This window comes from Schistocerca piceifrons, chromosome 8, assembly GCF_021461385.2.
Source record: "Schistocerca piceifrons isolate TAMUIC-IGC-003096 chromosome 8, iqSchPice1.1, whole genome shotgun sequence".
Lineage (NCBI taxonomy): Eukaryota > Metazoa > Arthropoda > Insecta > Orthoptera > Acrididae > Schistocerca > Schistocerca piceifrons.
In genome coordinates this window covers 396,081,980-396,103,843 of record NC_060145.1, presented here as the reverse complement: position 1 = coordinate 396,103,843, position 21,864 = coordinate 396,081,980, and the positions used below count along the sequence as shown (strand labels likewise).

The following is a 21,864-nucleotide window of genomic DNA, read 5'->3' as shown; positions in this document are numbered from 1 at the left end:
TGTATCCACTTATTTCCAAGGGGGCGGCCGCTTCAGTAGATTGACTTCTGCTTACCTGCACACATTGAGCTTTCTCGTTGGTATCTCTTTACTACACAGCATGGCGTCTCAAGCTCCGCGCACCATAGCTGTGAGGAAAATTTTTCATAAGCAGTTTAAAATATGCACCTGTTATACCGCTTCATAAGGAAGGTGACAAGACAGACTTCAACAATTATCGTCCAATTTCTGTACTGTCCTTTTTTTCTAAAGTATTCGAAAAAGTAATGTATTGGAGAGTAGTCGCACACGTACGTGAAAATAGATTAGGTAGCATATCACACTTTCGACTCCAGAAAGTTTACTCTGTTGCGAATGCAAACAGTGCAAGCCGTAAATAATAGTATATCGACAGTTTTGTGTTTTTTGTTATCTTTCCGATGCGTTTGACCGTGTAGATCATATTAATCTCTTCGAAAACTCAGCTTTTATGGAACTGGTGGCTTTACGCACAGCCTGTTTGAATCATACATAACAGAACAGAATGCAAAAGATTGTGCTGAATAATTCAAACAATGTCGGAAAGATAGAGCTTTTTAGTGACTCGGGGAAAAAAAATCACAATGTGAGTCTCTCAGGGTTCAATTTTTGGTTTACTCTTACACCTTGTAAATGTGAATGACCTTAAAAATGTGATAAATTATATTCTCCAAAGAAATATTAAGTGGTTCTCTGAAAACGGACTCTCCCTAAATTTCGAAAAAGCAAACGACATTCAGTTCTGCACAATAAATAGAGTCGTACCGACGATTGACGTAGCACATTAGCAGGAGTTAGTAAGTAGAGTAGAATGCTCCAGGTTTGTGCTTGTGCTTGCTCTCGAAAATTTGAACTGCAAGAAGCATATTACTGACCTTCTGAAACGATTAGGTTCTGCTACTTTTGCTCTTCGTATAATTCTTAATCTTGGAAACAAACGTATCAGCCTCCTGATATGTTATGCATATTTCCAGTCAGTAGTGTCTTATGATATAATTTTCTTTGGTGACTTATCACTTAGAAAAAAAAATTGTTGGCTGCACCAAAGCGAGCAGTACGATGGTTCAAATAGCTCTATGCTCTATGGGACTTAACATCTGAGATCATCAGTCCCCTGGACTTAGAACTACTTAAACCTAACTAACCTAAGGACATCACACACATCCATGCCCGTGGCAGGATTCGAACCTGCGACCGTAGAAGCAGCGCGGTTCCGGACTGTAGCGCCTAGAACCGCTCGGCCACGACGGCTGGCTCAGTAGTAAGAATAACATGTGGTGTTCACCCATGAACGTCATGTAGGTACCTCTTCAAGGAGCTAGGAATTTTAACTGCGCCGCCACAATACTTATATTTGCTAAAAGAATCCGTCATCAGTAATCCATCACAAACTGAGAAGAACAGTGGTATCCTTACCTGCAGCACTATAGGAAACAATGACGTTTATTACAGCCATTGATAGTGGCGGACTGTGAGTAAAGCGATCATTTCCCTTGTTGTCATTTTTAAATTTGTTTCTTTTGCCAAAACACAGAGAAGTTTACAGAATGTCGACTCACCAACAAGTTGTCCAGACGCAATTACGAGAGAATTCTGAAACGCCGGCCGGTGTGGCCAAGCGGTTAAAGGCGCTACAGTCTGGAACCGCGTGGCCGCTACGGTCGCAGGTTCGAATCCTGCCTCGGGCATAGATGTGCGTGATGTCCTTAGGTTAGTTAGGTTTACGTAGTTCTAAGTTCTAGGGGACTGATGACCTTAGAAGTTAACTCCCATAGTGCTCAGAGCCATTTGAGCCAATTCTGAAACAGTGGTTTATTAATTGAGGAACTGAGGAAAAGTAAGCCGGCCACTATGACCGAGCGGTTCCAGGCGCTTCAGTCCGGAACCACGTGGCTGCTACGGTCGCAGCTTCGAATACTGACTCGGGCATGGATGTGTGTGATGTCCTTATGTTAGTTAGGTTTACGTAGTTCTAAGTCTAGGGGACTGATGACCTCAGATTTTAAGTCCCATAGTGCTTAGAGCCATTTGAACCATTTTGAGGAAAAGTAAGGTCAAGGGGCTCCGGAAAGGCTCAAAATCATGAAAAGTTCAATTTTTACTTTTTTGCGTTTTCTGAATCTGCAGACTATTTCCTTTTAATAGATATATAATTTATTCAATTCCGAAGACTACAACTATTTTTAAATTTTTTTTGAAATGTGTTCTACATGGGCGTGACCCACTGTGGCGCTGTTAAACTGCTGTCAAATGGTGTTATTATTAACGTCCGTGTTCATCAGGTACATTTTAGTGATGTGAGATAACGTATGTGTTGTGGCTAACCTGTGATGGTTCAATATATATCGCTGGTGTGATTGTCGATTGTTTCATGTTTATTTACTCTGTCGTTATCTCGAAAATATTCGTAATTAATTCTGTTTCTTGAGTCTCTGTTTTGTTGAAGTATAATAATGAGTAAAAGTAAAGTTATTAGAAATCCTCTGAAGGCTTTTAAGAAAAGGAGAAATGTTGGAAAGCCAAAGGTATGTGTTATTACTGTAAACAATAAAGACGATAACCAAGTGAGTGAACCTAACTTCTGAAGTACACCTGCCCATAGCAGTCAAAGTGGGAAAGAAAATACTTCACAGAAGAAGCTTGGTTCAATGAGTGAAAACTACGAATGTTTTATGGGCGAATCGGATGTGAATGAAATATTTGATATGTCGGTTCTCAAAGGAATTTTTTTAAACTGTGTAAGATGTATTCATTGTAGTGAAGTTGGTCTGGAACTCTCCATAATAAAGCACGTAGGACTTGCTAGTGAAATACAACTGAAATGTGATAAGTGTTCATACATGACCACCTTTTGGAACAGTGTTGCAGTATCTGCAACTGAAGAAAATGGTAGCAAAATCTACGAACACAACAACGAGCGATGCTTGCTTTAGACAAGGAACGCCTTCGGCCTGAGACAGGGCTGTAAAGAGTCTAGAAATAAAAGCAAGAGTAAACATGAGGAGGAACAAGAGGAAGCTGGAGGAGGAGTTTGCAGAGGATGAAGATAATCCATCCTATGGACCTGGAATGCACTAAAAAGTTAATCCAATCTTTGTCGCTCGATTCCCAAAACTTTCATTTTCTCATACTAATTACATGTTTTCTAAGGATCTTCCAAACATATTTGTTTCAAGCTTTCAGTAAATATTACACAGTACCTTCTGCATAATTTAACACAGCCTTTTTCCAAAAAACTGTATATTTTTGAATATATAAATAAAAAATTGCAAAAAAATGTTGTGAATTTTCATTACAATTGAAAAAAAAATCATCTTTAATAACTGAACTAAGATTTTGTAAAATCCCTGTGTTAAGTTGTAGCCCATATTCCAATAAACAATCTGTAAGAAGTTCAACTTCCTACCTCAAATACTTTGTGAGGAAAGATGTAATTTATAAGCGTTATTTTAACATTGCAAGTATAGGGCGTTCCGGAGCCCCTTAACAGCTTATGAAAAACCACGTTCTTAGTACATAAATAAATGTGTAATGTCTTCACTATGTTGTTCCAACACCCCATTGAATTTCTCATTTCACCGGCTGTCAATGGCTCTATAAAATTACATTCTTTCATAGAAAAAGTCTGTAGCTAGTGGAATAACACAATAGATAACGAAGTTTTGCATGGTATCTGTAAGTAAAAATGCTCTTTTCTTTGCATGTTATCGTTTACCACAATCTCATTTCGGTACCTCAAAGCATTTATGAAATATGAGGAAGATCATAGCTACTCCTATTTTTCACTGAAAACTTTTTTCTCATTTCACATATGTCTTATTTAAATGCAAATATCACAATAACTATGACCATTAAGGAAATGATGGGCACACAAAATGTCCTTAACACATAAAGAACGCATTGAAATCATCTTGATATCAGGAGATAAAAGCACACGGGTCATTGCTGAGGACTTCAACAGTCGTCACCCAACCAGACAGCCCATCACTCACAGCGCACTTGCCAAGCTTTTGGCCAAATTCCAAGCAACAGGTTCTGTCGCAGATAAACCTAGGGCTGGAAGACCAAAATCCGCCACCGATGAAGCAACAACAGTGAGCGTCTTGGCATCATTTAGCAAGAGTCCGCAACAGAGTAATCGTCGCCTGTCACAAGAATTTGGGGTTAGCCATACCTCCATACTGCGAATTTTATCGCAGCACAAATGGCACCCGTACAAAAAATCAGCTGCTCCAACACCTGAACGAGGATGACCCAGACCATCGGGTACAGTTCTCAGAATGGGTGACACAGCAGTTGCAGATGAACCCACGTTTCCCCTACCAGGTGCTGTTCAGTGTTGAAGCCAGTTTCTTTATCAATGGTGAAGTGAACAAGCAGAATCACAGATACTGGTCCGACACAAATCCGCACTGGATTGATGCTTCCAAAACGGTCGACTCACAAAAAGTGATGGTCTGGTGTGGTGTGTGGGATACCGAAGTCGTTGGACCATTCTTCCAGCATGATGGAGCCCCACCACATTATGGGCACAATGTGCGAGCATACCTGGATGTGTAGTTCCCTCAAATGTGGATTGGTCGTAGGGGTGCTGTGGAGTGGCCACCACGTTCACCAGATTTGAGTTCTTTGGATTTTTATCTTTGGGGTCATGTCTAAGCACTGGTTTATTCTGTGAAAATACGGGATTTGCATCATCTAAAGCAGAGCATTGTTGGTGCGTGTGGTCAAATTCAGCCAGATGTGTTGGTTAAAGTTCATTAGGACTGGGTTCGGAGGATAGCATTAACAATCCAACATAATGGACAACATATCGAGCCATTCCTATGGCTGTTGGTGGTCTCTCGGGACTGTGTAACATCGGAGTAATGTCTCTTCGGCACATAACATACATGCTGCCGAGCATCCCACCGCTGCCACATGTAACTGGCTATAACCCGAGATTGAATAAAGCTATGTTTAAAATAACAACGGCATTGTTTTTCTGGTGAAATTCTCTATCTGTTTGATATGTCACATGGCCACATTCCCATTTGAAATTTTGCAGTTGAATCCAAGTTGGCGGCTTTCAAGATGGCCGCCATGTTGGTGGAATAACCTATAAGTGTGTGTGTGTGTGTAAAACAGCGGGAAGCATGCATAGACGCTCTGCTATACACGTATTGTTCACATTTCTTCACTGAGGACTATGGGAAGCCTCCTTCAATAATTGACAATCGCCTGCAATGCGTTGTAGTGCCGCCCCCAGACAGCTATACGCTGGCAGACGATATGGGGAAGTGTACGTTTGATTCTAAACGCCTGTACTATTATTTGTTTTGTGCAAGCTGACGGTAAGAGGCGGTTTTTTGAAGCCACTGTTCAGTGTCAGTGATTTAAGTCATGACAGACAAAGGAACTCTACCCAGCCCCACCTCCAAGTGGCGCCGCATTGCCACAACTGCGTAACACAATTTTGCTGCACGAAGGTGGCCATGGCTAAGAGGTCTGTGTGGATCACAACTACCTGCATAAAGTAATGAGATTGCAGGCCCTAGTAGTCATAATGCATCTTGAAAAAAAAATCTCAAAGTTCGGCCACTGGATGGTGAAGAAAATATGAAATTTGACCTAGGGCTTCCATTTATGGCGATTTCTGTTGGCGGAACGGGGTTGAGGTGTGACACTGGAACGTAAATCAAAATTGTTCAATGTAAGGCCTTTTGTAGCTGATGAATAATATCACGGAAAATGTTAGTCGTTGTGTCTGTAGACAGCTGTACTCATTTAATTTTAGTTGAGCCCTCGTCTAAACAAATGTGTGCGCTGTAACTGTTTATCAGCTCTACTTCTCAAGCATCTGGTGTCGTAAAACCACTGCAAGTAGTCTTTACTTATGTATTAGTTATTTCTTTTATTATTCTAGCGTGAATGGAATGTAGCCATGTTGTCGATAAAATACGACACAGCTACTATAAACCTGACTTCAGTATCTTAATCAAGGAGAGTGATTCGCTCACAGCAGGAATACTCGAAATAAAAATAAAAATAAAAATAAAAAATACAGTTCCTCGAAGGTCTCTCTTCTCAGCTCTTAACTAAAGCCCTTCTTCTTTTATTTTTAATTAATAATCATCTGCTACACTAAAACCAATCATAAAACACAGATTTCGTTTTAGTTTCAGTTTCTTTAGAAAGTTTATACACTTCATAATTTATTTACGACAAATGGTTCAAATTGCTTTAAGCACTATGGGACTTAACATCTGAAGTCATCCGTACCCTAGAACTTAGAACTACTTAAACCTAACTAACCTAAGGACATCACACACATGCATGCCCGAGGCAGGATTCGAACCTGCGACCGTAGCGGTGGCACGGTTCCAGACTGTAGCGCCTAGAACAGGTCGACCTATTTACGACAGTGATACATTTAATTTGTCGTGTGTATTATTTTACGCGAATATAGTCCATTTAAGCTCGGTGCCTTTATAAAGTGATGATTCTGTATTAGTAACATTTGTCAGCACTTGCTTCTTTTTATTTGTAATAATTACGTTCTCCTTGAAGTCTGTGTGTATTTCACGTATTCTACGTATCTTGCACAGCAGGTGCAATAGTGTCTTCTTGGCTGGCACATATACGATGTCGCCGCCACACTGCAAGGCGGTTTCCACATAGCGGAATATTAGAGTTTGGACATGTTTTTCTACGGACTTTTCCACAGATCAAACGAGGATTTCATTATCGAGCTACTTCGCTGGAGAATTACACTTCCTTTAGTGAAAAATTCGCCCTCAGGGCTTAAGAAAGTATTTATCACACACCCAGCACATAAACGATCTCGTGAAAAATATATTTAATTGGCAGCCGCATTAGATCATCGTTCACAGCAAAGCCTGGCACAGCTGACTGTCAAAATAAAAAGACACGATATCGTTTGAGTACACAGTCGACGATAGCTAACTAGAAACTGAGACAATCGACAAGTGCATACATCTGCATCTACTTGAATACTCAGCAAGTCGCCATAAACTAACGCCAGAGGCCACCTTGCACCACTACTAGCCATTGCCTTTGCCTTTACTGTGTGAAGCACCACACCACTGACACCGGTTACGAACACTGTGGAATTGTTTTTTCCTATTCATCTGCATTAGATTACATTTCTCTACATTTAAAAGAAACTGCTGTTCATCACAATAAATAAAACTGTTGTCTTAGTCATCTTGTATCCTCCTACAGTGAGTCAATGACACCTTCCAGTGTACTACAGCACCTCCAATAAGCAGTCGAAATTGCTTCTCACTTTATCCGTCAGATTTATGTATATGGAGCAAGAGCGGTCCCATTGCTTTTCCATCGGACAGTCCTGACGATACCGTTGTCTCTGATGAACGCTTGCCGTCGATGGCAACGTTCTGGGTACTGTCATTTAAAATGGTGAATAAAATATTTCGCACTGGCTGCTAAAATACTTTTATTAAAAAGTCACTACCGGTTTCGCATAATTAGAGATGCACCTTCGGGTAACCTTCACAAGAAATTAAAACATTACACAATAACAATGACTTGAAATTATATGTGCCTTACCATAAAGCGCCACAGTGACAGCTGTGTACAGGTTCATTAAACAGTTATGGCGCCCCTAAGTGATTTCTTGGACCCAAGTCGCATCGTTTCTTGTCAAGATAGAAACAAATAGCACACTAAAAGCTGTAGCCAGTGATTAAATCGGCTGGGACAATTATTCTTATTTATTTAAGAAGTCTTCGTGTCTCTCACTCACCTGGAAACCGTTTCCCGTACGCTCGGACTTTTAATTGTGTGCAGAGGGCCATCATGTCAAACATCTATGTCTGTACTTCGGAAGTCATCCTATATTGTGTGGTGGAGGGTACTTTGTGAACCCCTGTCACTTCCTCCTTTTCGTATTCCAGTGCCTCCCTTTGAGCTCGATTTCACTATTTTTACCTTCATGGCCTTTCTCCGAGATGTATGTGTTTGTATGCTCCGGTAATTTTAATAGTAAAGCACTCCATAAGGCTCTCCAAATTTTAGAACAAAATAAATAATGATCCACACTCATCTTTTGTACTGTCTACCACTGTAGTTGGCTAAGCATTTCCATGACGTTTTCGCCGACTAAATGAACTTTTGAGGAAACGCACAGTTGTTCTTGAATCTTCTCTGTCCCAGATCGACGAACAATATTCAAGTATTCGTCGAACGAGGATTTTATAAGCTGCCTCATTTGTGTGTGGATGACACTTTCTGAGGATTCTTCCAATGAATTCCTGCCTGACATCTGCCTTAACAAGGATTAGTTTTATGTGGTTGTTCCACTTTGAATCGCTCCATAAACATATCGCTAGATATTTTACGAATGTGACTGCTTCCAGTTATTGTTCTGCGCTCGTGTAATCATAAAATTATGAATCTTTCTGCCTATTTCAGGGCAGTGCGTTACTATTGTTTATGTTGAAGGTCAATTGACAAACCCTGCACGAACCGTAGATTCTCTATAAATCTACCAGCATTGCCCTACAATTCTCCAGCGTTGCGACTTCTCTGTGTCTAACAGCATCACTCCGCGAACAGAATCCTATAACTTCCGACGTTATCAGCCAGGTCATTTACAAGTACAGTAAAAGATAATCGTTCGGTAACATTTCCTTAGCGTACGACCGCCAGACTACTCTCATTTCTCTCCGTTAGGGATGACATGTTGTGTCTGTTTGATAGAAACTGTGTAAGTAGGCTGTTTAGGTTTTCTTATTGGTAACGCCACGTAGCGCTCTGTATGAAAATCACTGGCTGTGCTGTGTGCAGTCTGTGGCTGATTTGCATTGTTGTAATACTCGCCATTGTAGCGTTGTGCAGCTGGATGTTAACAGCGCGTAGCGTTGCGCAGTTGGAGGTGAGCCGCCAGCAGTGATGGATGTGGGGAGAGAGATGGCGGAGTTTTGAAATTTGTAAGACTGTCATGAACTGCTATATATATTATGACTATTAAGGTAAATACAGTGTTTGTTCTCTATTAAAATCTTTCATTTGCTAACTATGCCTATCAGTAGTTAGTGCCTTCCTTAGTTTGAATCTTTTATTTAGCTGGCAGTAGTGGCGCTCGCTGTATTGCAGTAGTTCGAGTAACGAAGATTTTTGTGAGGTAAGTGATTTGTGAAACGTATAGGTTAATATTAGACAGGGCCATTCTTTTGTAGGGATTATTGAAAGTCAGATTGCGTTGCGCTAAAAATATTGTGTGTCAGTTAAAACACAGTCTTGTATAATTGTTCTAAAGGGGACGTTGCATATGCCGACCCTTAGCCGAGGATACATCACTGGAATCTTCGGATTTTTTCCTTGTAGTTTGTGTAATTAGCGTAGATTTTGTTTATTGCTAGCGCGTAATTGTAGAGAGAATCTCCTTTGTAGTTGCAGTCTTTCATTGTTGTACAGTAAAACAGTTATGACATGCATGTAGATTTGCACCAAGTATTTCGCAGCTGCACTTGCAATTAAGTAGACATTATTTCCATTTCTATGTTAATGTGTTATCTTATTTTGCTCTTCAAATTGTGCTTTTATGTGTTATCGTGTGAAATATTGTGACAATTATGGCGTGTGAAAAACGTAATACTAGGCTCCAAAGTAAACTGAGAAATGACAGTGAAGACGAAAGCAGTGTGTTAGCGCCACCATGTAATGAATTAACTAATGTTCAACATAGTAATTTGGTAACTGTGCATAGGGAAATGGAGCGGGCGGCAAACAATGGCGAGTATTACAACAATGCAAAGCAGCCACAGACTGCACACAGCACAGCCAGTGATTTTCATACAGAGCGCTACGTGGCGTTACCAATAAGAAAACCTAAACAGCCTACTTACAACTGTTACACTATGTGATCAAAAGTATCCGGACACCTGGATGAAAATTACTTACAGGTTCGTGGCGCCCTCCATCGGTAAAGCTGGAATTCAGTATGGTGTTCGCCCATCCTTAGCCTTGATGACAGCTTACGTTCAATCAGATGCTGGAAGGTTTCTTGGGGAATGGCAGCCCATTCTTCACAAACTACTGCACTGAGGAGAGTTATCGACGTCGATCGGGGAGGCCTGACACGAAATCGGCGTTCCAAAACATCCGAGAGCTGATCTGTAGGATTCAGGTCAGGGCTCTGTGCAGGCCAGTCTATTACAGGGATGTTATTGCCGTGTCTCCACTCCGCCACAGGCCGTTTATTTTGAACAGGTGTTCGATCTTGTTGAAAGGTGCAATCGCCATCCTCGAATTGCTCTTCAACAGTGTAAAGCAAGAAGATGCTTAAAACTTCAATGTAGGCCTGTGCTGTGATAGTGCCACGCAAAACAACAAGGGGTGCAAGCCCCCTCCATGAAAAACACGACCACACCATAACACCACCGCCTCCGAATTATACTGTTGGCACTACACACGCTGGCAGACGACGTTCACCGGGCATTTGCCATACCCACACCCTGCCATCGGATCGCCACATTGTGTACCGTGATTCGTCACCCCCCCCCCCCCCCAACGTTTTTCCACTGTTCAGTCGTCCAATGTTTACGCACCTTACACCAACCGAGACGTCGTTTGTCATTTACCGGCGTGGTGTGTGGCTTATAAGCAGCCGCTCGACCGTGAAATCCAAGTTTTCTCACCTCCCGCCTAAATGTCATAGTACTTGCAGTGGATCCTGATGCAGTTTGGAATTCCTGTGTGATGGTCTGGATAGATTTCTGCGTATTACACATTATCACCGTCTTCAACTGTCGGCGGTCTCTGCCAGTCAAGAGACGAGATCGGCCTGTGCGCTTTTGTGCTTCGCGTGTCCCTTCACGTTTCCACTTCACCATCACATCGAAAACAGTGGAACTACGGATGTTTAGGAGTGTGGAAATCTCGCGTACCAAATTGTGACACAAGTGAGACCCAATCAGCTGACCACTTTCGAAGTCCTTGAGTTCCGCGGAGGGCCCCATTCTGCTCGTTCACGATCGCTAATGACTGCCGAGGTCGCTGATATGGAGTACCTGACAGTAGGTGGCAGCACAATGCACCTAATATGAAAAACGTATGTCTTTGGGGTTGTCCGGATACTTTTGATCACGTAAAGTAAATCTGTAGTTTGTAAAGATATGTCGCGCGCTGCTTGTGATGTCGGGATATACGGCGGCGGCAGTCCTAAGCTCTGCGACATTTCTTGCCGGTATTTCGCTTGCACATCACGCAGTGCCGGGGTCGATGAACCCAGCGACATCTGCTAAGAGTGCGACCGCGGCAGACGCTAGCCGCTTCCTGTTTAACGGCATACGGGCCGGGAGTTATCAAAGCATCCTCTTAAGAACTCCTTACTTAGTCAGCAAGTGGCTACCGTTTTGGATATCCTGTGCGGGGTGAAAGCCTTACAGAAGCCCACATTTAGACGTTTATGTGTACAAGAAACAGAGTAGCCGCTTCTTACTAACGCAGATGAGAAACCTACATTTACATCTGCATCTACATAGATACTCCGCAGGCCGCCGTACGGTGCGTGGCGGACCGTACTCTGAACCAGTGCTTGTCACTTCATTTCCTGTTCCACTCGCAAATAGAGCGAGAGAAAAACAATGTCTATATGCCTCCGTATAAGCCCTAATTTCTCTTATCTTCGTGGTCCTTGCGCGCAGTTTACGTTGGCGCCAGTACAATAGTTTGGCAGTCAGCTTCAAATTCCGGTTTTCTAAATTCTCTCAGTGTTATTTATCGAAATGAACGTCGCCTTAACTCCAGAGATTCCATGCCCGCATCTCGTGGTCGTGCGGTAGCGTTCTCGCTTCCCACGCCCGGGTTCCCGGGTTCGATTCCCGGCGGGGTCGGGGATTTTCTCTGCCTCGTGATGACTGGGTGTTGTGTGATGTCCTTAGGTTAGTTAGGTTTAAGTAGTTCTAAGTTCTAGGGGACTGATGACCATAGATGTTAAGTCCCATAGTGCTCAGAGCCATTTGAACCATTTTTTGAACCAGAGCTTCCATCTGTGTTCCCGAAGCATCTCCGTCGTGTTATTCAGACCTACCGGTAAAAAATATTACAGCCTGGCCCTGAATTGCTTCGATGTCTTCATTCAATTCGACCTGATACGGATCCCAAATACTCGAGCAGTACTCAAGAATAGATAGCACCTGTGCCCTATATGCGGTCTCCTTTACAGGTGAACCACTCTCTCCTAAAGTTCATCCAGTAAACCGGAGACGACCGTACGCCGTCCCTGACACATTTCTCACCGGCTCATTCCATTTCATATCGCTTTGCAACGTATTTGCAAGGTATTTAAACAACTTTATTGTGTCAAATAGGACTCTAGTAATTCTGTACCCGAGAATTACAGGTTTGTTCTTCCCACTCATTTGCATTATCTTAGATTTTTCCACATTTAGGGCTACGTGACATTCATCAGTTTTGTCTAAGTCGTCTCGTATCTTCCCGCAGTCAGTGCACTGAATGTTAGTTATTGCCCCACTAAACTGAGGATATAACTTTCTCGGAGGTGTATGACGATGGAGAATCGATCATAACCGCTGGATTTTTAAGAAAATCCTTAACATCGGTTTGCTGTGGAATTCTTGAAGACATTCTGAATTCGAATGGGGCTTCTGTCAGTTGATGAACGCGGATTTAGAAACAATCGCTCGTGCGAAACTCAACTTGCCTTTTGCTCACATGATATCCTACAAGCCATTGATCGATGGCAACACAGTCCTAAATTTCCCGAAAACATTCCACATCGAGCTTCATTTCATACTGTAGACGAACACCCGAGTATACGGTTTAGGATCCCAGATATGCGAGTTCCTCGAAGATCTTCAAGAACTAGAACCCAGTACTTGATCCTCGGCGGCGACTGTTCGTCAGAGAGAAGAGTATAGTTAGGAGTGCCCCACGGAAGTGAGATAGTGCCTCTTTTGTTCGCTATACACACAAATGACCTAGCGGACAGGGTGAGAGCCGGCCGGAGTGGCCGAGCGGTTCAAGGCGCTACAATCTGGAACGGAGCGACCGCTACGGTCGCAGGTTCGAATTCTGCCTCGTGCATGGATGTGTGTGATGTCCTTAGGTTTGTTAGGTTTAAGTAGTTCTAAGTTCTACTGGACTGATGGTCTCAGAAGTTGTCCCATAGTGCTCAGAGCCATTTGAATCATTTGATTTTTTGACATGGTGAGAAGCAATTTACGGCAGTTCGCTCATCCCGCTTTGGCGTACAGGAAGGTGTTTTTGTTGAGTGACTGTAGAAATATAGAAAATGTTTTGGAAAAATTTCTGCATCGTGTGATGTAGAAAAATGTTAGTTAATGCCGATGAGTGGGAAAAATTGCCCTGTGAAGTTTAAATACAGCATTAGTAGGGTGCAGCTTGACACAGTATCTTGAATTAAATATGTAGGCGTAACGCTGCAAGGCGATATGAAATGGGATGAGCTCATTAGTTTGCTAGTAGAGAAAACGAGCGATCGACTTGGTTTTATTGGGAGTATTTTGGGAAAGTGTAGCTCATCCATAAAGGATATGGAGTGTAGAACGCTAGTGCGACCAATCTTGGGTAATGTTCGAGTGTTGGGATCCACGTCAGGTAAGAATTTAAAGAAAACATGGAAGCAATTTAAAGGGGTATTGCTGGATTTGTTACCGGTAGGTCTGATTAACACGCAAGTACTACAGACATACTTTTTGGGCCGGCCGCGGTGGTCTAGCGGTTCTAGGCGCTCAGTCCGGAACCGCGCGGCTGCTACGGTCGCAGGTTCGAATCCTGCCTCGGGCATGGATGTGTGTGATGTACTTAGGTTAGTTAGGTTTAAGTAGTTCTAAGTTCTAGGGGACTGATGACCACAGATGTTAAGTCCCATAGTGCTCAGAGTCATTTGAACCATACTTTTTGGAGGAAAGACGACGGTAATTTCGAGGAGCGCTGCTGTAGAAATTTAGAGGAGCGCCATTTCGTATTACGGACGTACTTCATCAATGAAAATCACTGGAGGGAAGATGGCGTTCTTCGAAGATTAAATGGGTACATCGATTAACTAATGTAGAGGTTGGTGCACCAACATGACTAAGAGAAGCAATCAATTGTTAAGACACATCCTGAGGCATGAAGGAATCGTCAGTTAGGTGATGAGGTAAAATTTGATGGTTAAAAATTGTAGTGGGTGGTTCAAATGTCTCTGAGCACTATGGGACTTAACATATATGTTCATCAGTCCCCTAGAACTTAGAACTACTTAAACCTAACTAACCTAAGGACAGCACACAACACCCAGTCATCATGAGGCAGAGAAAATTGTAGTGGGAGATGTAGGCTTGAATACAGTGAATTCAAATGGATACAGGTTTTAGAAATTGTACGGTGATGCAGATAGTCTAGCGTGGAGAACTGGTTCAAACCAATCTTCGAAGAGAAGACCAGAACATAAACAAGAGCAACAACAAGGAATGAATACCAGTGCTAGGTGAGCAACACTGGAGTGGTTTACTTTGCAACGTATTGATTCCGCTGGTGGGCTGTGACGCCGTGGAGCTCCAGAGGCCGCCGCGTCGAGTCCCGAGCCCGGCCTATTGTCTGGCGAGCCAAGGCCAGCCCTCCGATGCATCGATCCCTGCGTGGGCCGCGGCGGCAGCCAGTAGCTGCGGCTCCAGCTCCTCTCCAGCTGCCCGCTCCGTCTCTTACACTCAGGAGGCACTGCCGGGTAGCGAAATGTCTGGCGTCGCAGTCACTCTGGACCAAAAATTAGTGCCGGCCGCTGTGACTGAGCGGTTCTAGGCGCTTCAGTCCGCAGCCGCGCTGCTGCCACAGTCGCAGGTTCGAATCCTGCCTCAGGTATGGATATCTGCCATGTCCTTAGGTTAGTTAGGTTTGAGTAGTTCTAAGTTCTTGGGGACTGATGACCTCAGATGATAAGTCCTATAGCGCTCAGAGCCATTTGAACCATCTAGTCGATTAGTGACTCAGTAGAAACCTTTGAGCCGCTTAACGATTTTAAGCATGTCCAGAACTTTCTCAGGTTTTCGGTAAGACCTTTCGCTAACGTACGACGGTGAGAGTTGTTGTATGCTTCGCACGTTGATATTCTTACGGACGCACGAATTTACACTAACTTTTTCGTATCAACATTTGCAGTTTTTTTTTTTTCAACAGAAAATTTTCTCAGCATTTTCCGAATTTGATTATGTAGTGTACTGCTTCGTACAAAACGGTAAGAAGGGGTGTTGCAAAGTGGGGCGGGAGCTGTCGCCGTAGGAAAGCTGGACAGGATCGTAAGTCACTATAGCACTCCGTCTTCAGCCCACAAGTGGCCCATCGGGACCATCCGACCGCCGTGTCATCCTCAGCGGAGGATGAGGATAGGAGGGGCGTGTAGTCTGAACATCGTTCTCCCGGTCGTTAAGATGGTTTTATTTGATCGGAGCCGCTACTATTCGGTCGAGTAGCTCCTCAATTGGCATCACGAGGCTGAGTGCTCCCCGAAAAATGGCAACAGCGCATGGCGGCCCCGACGGTCACCCATCCAAGTGCTCACCACCCCCGACAGCGCTTAACTTCGGTGATCTGACGGGAACTGGTGTTTCCACTGCGGCAAGGCTGTGGCCAGAAGTGATTAGCGAAAAAGTGAATGCAGTAAGCACATGTTTTATTTAACTATCCGCTTTCTCCGAGCGTAAGAAGACTTTTTACAAATGAAGATGCAGCAGTAGAGTCCAATTAATACAGTAGCAACAAGAGCATCGCAGGATGAGGTTCTCTTAACTAATGCACAACCCATTGTCAGGGTCGCAAATGGACTGCGTCACCGCGACGACTCTGTTGCGATCGAGCCGCGCCTCGCTGTGAATGTGCTGTGTGGCTGCTGCCGACCACCCTACATCACGGCGGCAGAGGGTGTTCTAGTCCAGAGCCACTCGAGGGGTGGCCCAGCGGTCGTGCCCAGTTGGATCCGCCGCATCCCACACGACTGGTTTCAGCATCTGATGGAAACTTGAGTTGCCGTTACCAACTGTGGGATGGCAGAGGGGTGGTATCGATACGTGATACCACAGATTATTAAGCCCCGGTAGGTCCTTTCCATCTTTAATCCACTTAATTGGCACATACTTCTCCAGAGCGCGATTTGCAATCAGTTCAAACTTCGCCCTTAATCCCTCTGCGTCCGTCATACTGGAGCTAAATGATGTCTATTCATTGCCTGAGAGGGATGCTAACAACTGGTTATCTGATTTTTCTACCATAAACGTTCTTCAATCCTGCATGAGAGATCTATTAACGCAAGTAACCATCGACGCTATGATATTATCATGACCATTAATCCTTGTTTCTATAATGACACTGTCAACAAGGCCTGGCCTGTTTTGTACCTACAAGGCCTACAATATTTCCATTACTTGTGGATTGTCTAACTAATTGTTCAAGGCAGTTTTCGGAAACCGTGTTCAGATGTACTTTGCAACACTGTCCGTCTGTACCACCTGTAGTGAACCCATGGACGTTCCTGTCTACACTCGATAGGCTGATGGTCACTTCCAACTAATACTCCATGATCTGGGTATTTGAGTTATACTGCTATGGACCTTCCTTGATTATCTGTAAGACTGTCATAGCGGAATTGAGTGGTTGACAAAACCATCCAACAATTATCTTGATGGGACCTAGACCTGTTATACGGGGGTTGGAACTTAAATAGTGGCAACTATTTATTCACAGCCTATACAAAAGAGATACATGATTGCAGCTTTTACTGTCCTTCACAGTAGTCACCAGCGTCATGTAGAACCCGTTGGCAGAGAAATGGAAGGCGTAGTACACCGTTAGCAGAGCCTGTTTTGTTGATGGTGCGCATGGAGTGTTCTGCTGCCTGTCGAGTCTCTGGAACAGTTCTGAAGCGAATGACACGAAGTGGTTCCTTCATCTTCGGAATCAAATCAAAGTCACAAAGACTTAGGTCCTGGGAGTATGGTGGATGGTGCAGTACTTCCCAGTCCCATCGACCGAACAGAGCAGCCACAGCTTGCGCTGTATGCGCCCGCGCATTGTCGTCCAAAATGATGGGTGGGTTGCGCAGAAAGTGTCACCGCTTCTTTCGCAATCGTGTTCGCATGTGATGCTCCAAATACGAACAGTAATACGACTTAAGTTAAGCGTACCAACGTCATTCCAACCCTTCAACAGCGTGGGTGTGTGGACAGAATAATTTTTATGAAAGGAAGTGTTTCTCCGCACATTCCACAGCCAGTGAAGCAGCTGCTGCAAGGGTAATTTCGGAAATGCTAAAATTATCAGCTGTCATTCCCCTAAAGCCTGTGGGCCGTCCAGATCACCTGATCTTAATCCGTGTGACTTCTGGCTGTGTGGTTGTCTGAAAGATTTTGAGTTCAGTGCTTCAGTTACGAAAGTAACTGAACTGAAGGCACGCATTGCGCAACGCTTTCTGAACATGACCCGCGGTACATTCTGATCTGTTGCGGAACATGCTGTCTCTCGATTTCAACTTGTGGCAGAGTTAGTGGACAGCATATTGAATCTGTCTTGCGCCACTCTCACGATAATTAAAAATCGATGTCACTTCCTTTTTTATGTGGTTTTATAGTCACAGTACAATTAAAAGCTGATGTCATTCCGGCTTTTATGCTATTTTTGGCCTCATGACAATTAATAACCGATTTTTCCCATCTGACATGGTACAACTGGTGACTGCCGAACTTGTGCAGTCGTGCACATTGAACAGTACAGATGGTGTACTGTGCAACTCAAACCACAGCCATCGTATTGTGATTCATCCGTCTTCTGTAGTCAATCCCATTTACGTTAAAATGCTTACAGCGCCATCTATTGGTAAAATTTTAGTTTTTCTTTTTCTCATGCCGTTTTTTCCTGTGTCACTAACACACTGTTAAAATTTGACGTCATTCTGAGCAGTGATTCTCTTTCATACAGTGTTTTGAAACAGGGCCTTTAATTATGGATACCCTGTACATGTGAATGACCTTCCACGAACATTCGATAAGCAAAATTGATACTTTTGGCAAACGATACTAGTGTTGTAATAAATTCTATTGGAGAGCAAGCAAAAGAAAAAAACGTTTTGCGACAAATTATTATGTGGGTCTCGGAAAACAGACCCTCCGACATTTTGAGAGAGCAAACTATCTTGAGTTCTGTAAAACAAACGGAGTCGTACCAACAACTGAAGTGAATAGGAGTCAGTGAACAAGGAAGAATGCTCTAGTTTTTTATATGTACTTAGTGATGGAAACTTGAGAATAAAAGTATAAAAGCTGAAGTAATAAATTAAAATTTTGTCATGGCCGGGACTTGAACCAGGGTCTCCTGTTTAGCCAGTAGATGTGTGCAGTGTATAACACATCTGCCTAGTAAGCAGGAGACGAAGGTTCAAGTCCTGGTCTTGGTAAAAATTTTGGTTTACTATTTCAGCTTCTATCCTTATCGAAGATAAAACTGAGACTCGATACGTCTCCAGGAAAATATAACTACATCAGATCCCTAGAGGAAAAAATTACCTTCGTTACCTGTATTTGACCAGTGTCTGGTGAAGTCTACCTACAACACTAGAGGAAGAAATGGCGTTCATTACCAGTATTTGAACAGAGTCTGATGGGCCATGGAGTTAGTCAGTGCCTTTGTTTGTGCAAACTGATCTTGACTGGCATTAGTTAACTGGCGAACAAGCTACAGTTTCTGCATCGGTGCACTCTCTTCGGTTATCTCCAGAACTGCAGGCATTGGCGGTGAGCAAGTGGGGGGAAACAGAGGCACCAATTGCAGCAACAATGTTTTCTTTACTCCACTGAAGCACCATTCGCACTAGTTACAATAAGCGTTTAATAAGTCAGTTCTCTAAGTGTCTTTCTAATGTAGCGCCGCCTTTGATGCTGTAATGCTAGACTCCGACAGGCATCATGGCTGCCAGTGGCTCGCAAATGATCTTACAAGGAGAACAGCACCGGAACTATCACCCGAAAACATTAGAGGTCTGGCAGCCAGTAGCGCTTGCATGGGAGCCGTCGCGTGAGCTATTAAAAAAACTCAACAACACATCGTGAGACACGGGCTTGAGGGGAGAGAGACCGGCTGTGACTAACCAGTGATCGGCTGCTGGGAAGAAGCGATGACAGCGCCCCTGGCTGTGACGGAGGGCAGTGAGTCAGCCGAGCAGGCCAGGTGAACCGTGCGAGGGAAGGCCGTCTGTTGTGGCCGCGTGCCAGCGCACACCACGGCTTCTGCATTCGCTTGTGTCTATCAGTACCCCGCTGGCAGGATATACGTGACTGTCTGCAGGAAATGCGTCGTCTTAAGGAAAGAATTGTGATCTAATGCAACTGAAATCGCCGCTCTTTACACAAATCCAAGAGCGACTGGGCCCACTCGATCTGTTCCTGCCGGCCGGTGTGGCCAAGCGGTTCTAGGCGCTTCCATCCGGAACCGCGCCACTGCTACGGTCGCAGGTTCGAATCCTGCCTCGGGCATGGATGTGTGTGATGTCCTTAGGTTAGTTTGGTTTAAGTAGTTCTAAGTTCTAGGGGACTGATGACCTAAGATGTTAAGTCCCATAGTGCTCAGAGCCATTTGATGAAGAGAAATATTTTATGGCACCTCACTTGTGTTATTCTTTTTATACTGTACAATAACAAACAAAAAATATCCAAAGTTTTTGTTACGTATAAAATTCAGATCACGTCAAACGTAAAATGGATCTTTGGACCTGCAACCCTGAACAGAAAAGTACGTATATCTACACGACGTGTGGATACTAGATTTCAGAGAATCAGTGGGGCTCGTTCTAACGTCCAGATAGCCGCGCATGTCAGCCTACAGCTTGCGCAATCATGGGAGTCGCGTCGCTCTGGATCGCATCCCCCCGGCGGATTAACGACGATGACCGGTACGCCGGGCGGCCTGAATGTGGTTTTCAGGGGGCTTCCCGCATCCGACTACGTGAATATCGGCCTAGTACCCTCGTCCACTTCAGTTACGCCATTCGCAAACGTTTAGGAAACGTGGGATAAAACTGCACGAGGTAGGTGGGGTACACAAATTCCGTCGGTGGGAATTGGCGGGGAGAGGGGTTGAGGGGGGGGGGGGCATAGCCACAGGAAGGGCATCCGACCACCCTCTGCCATTGACACTGCCAAAATCTATGACTAACACGCCGACCTAGAGAAGACCGAGGCCGAAATAATGAAGTGGGGCTCTCATTAGCGCCATCTCACATAAACAAATTTAAATAAATACAGTATTTCCGGGCGTTAATGGTGACAGCTATGACCCGACAACAAGCGTCTTGACCTACTGTTTTCAGACGAGCCGGGTATACTTTTCGCCAAATTGCTGTGGCACAACGTCGTATGCTGCACTTCTTTGTCCTCCACCACTGAATACATAAAACTGGCAACCGGCCGCTGTATACCCACCTTACATTAAGCGTAATGGTGTCATTGTGGGATGACAAGACACATGATCTGTACTGCAGCGACCAGCGTGGGTCGGTATCTGGCCCCATATTTTGTCGATGTCAGTTGCATGGTGGGCTATAGTCATTAGTTCTCTTCTTTCAGGAGATACCAGGCACAAAAACGAAAACACAGCCGTTTGAAATATGTCAGTTACATGGTGGGCTATGGTCATTGGTTCTCTTCTTTCAGGAGACACCTGGCACGAAAATGAATACACAACCATTTGAAATATGTCTGAGGGCTTAATACCAACTCCACCGCCAATATTTCAGAAGTTGATCAGCAATATTTTCAAATAGGAGACGCACGGTCTCCGTTGGCTCGCTACATAATAACAGGGGACTTCAAAAAGCGCGATACACATGTAGTCCCAAGTTAAGACAACCGCGAAGTGAGAGGACTGTCAGAAGAGATTACATGTTCTCGGTCTCCTGCGGACGCAGTTATGCTGTGATACAACATGACAGTGGGAGGCTGAAATGGCGCAGCGCCATGAAACGTATTTCAACGTTGAAGTACGCAGAACAGCACGATTCTTGCAGACAAAAGTCTAAATGGCACACAGATTCACTGTGAAATTCTGGCGGTATGTGAAAACTAAAAAAAAATGGTTCAAATGGCTCTGAACACTTTGCGACTTAACTTCTGAGGTCATCAGTCGCCTAGAACTTAGAACTAATTAAACCTAACTAACCTAAGGACATCACACACATCCATGCCCGAGGCAGGATTCGAACCTGCGACCGTAGCGGGCGCTTGGTTCCAGACTGTAGCGCCTAGAACCGCACGGCCACTCCGGACGGCGAAGACTAAAAGCAATGTCGCATTCACATTAGTCAAATGGTGCCAATAGTTTCACCAAGGCTACACAGACATGAATGAGGCTGATCGGGAAGGAAGCCCACTGACATCGATCACAGGCGAGAGTGTCCGGGCTGTAGAGGAACTAATTCGCAGGATCGCAGATATTCCGACGATGAGTACTTTCACACATTGGTTATATTATGGTTCCGTGACCATTTATCTATGTCACTTTGAAGTGTCGTGAAGCATTTATTGGAATTTACTTGGCCTGCGAGAATACACTAGAGAGCCAAAGAAACCGGCACACCTGCCTAATATCGTGTAGGGTCCCCGCAAGAACGCGGAAATGAAGCAAAACAACGTGGCATGACTCGGCTAATGTGTGAAGTAATGCTGGAGGGAACTGACACCATGAATCCTGCAGGGCTGTCCATCAATCCGTGAGAGTACGTGGGGGGATTGGGTCTCTTCTAAACAACACGTTGCAAGGCATCCCATACATGCTCAATGATACTCATGTGTGGGTAGTTTGGTGTCCATCGGAAGT

General features: G+C 44.1%; 1 protein-coding gene and 1 pseudogene across 1 annotated transcript in view; both read right to left on the bottom strand.

Annotated features, from left to right (window-relative positions):
- The window catches only part of LOC124712377, a 395,369-nt gene that overhangs the window by 345,053 nt on the left and 28,452 nt on the right, over window positions 1-21,864 (bottom strand). The window lies entirely within an intron of this gene.
- LOC124712858 lies at window positions 15,521-15,638 on the bottom strand (annotated as a pseudogene).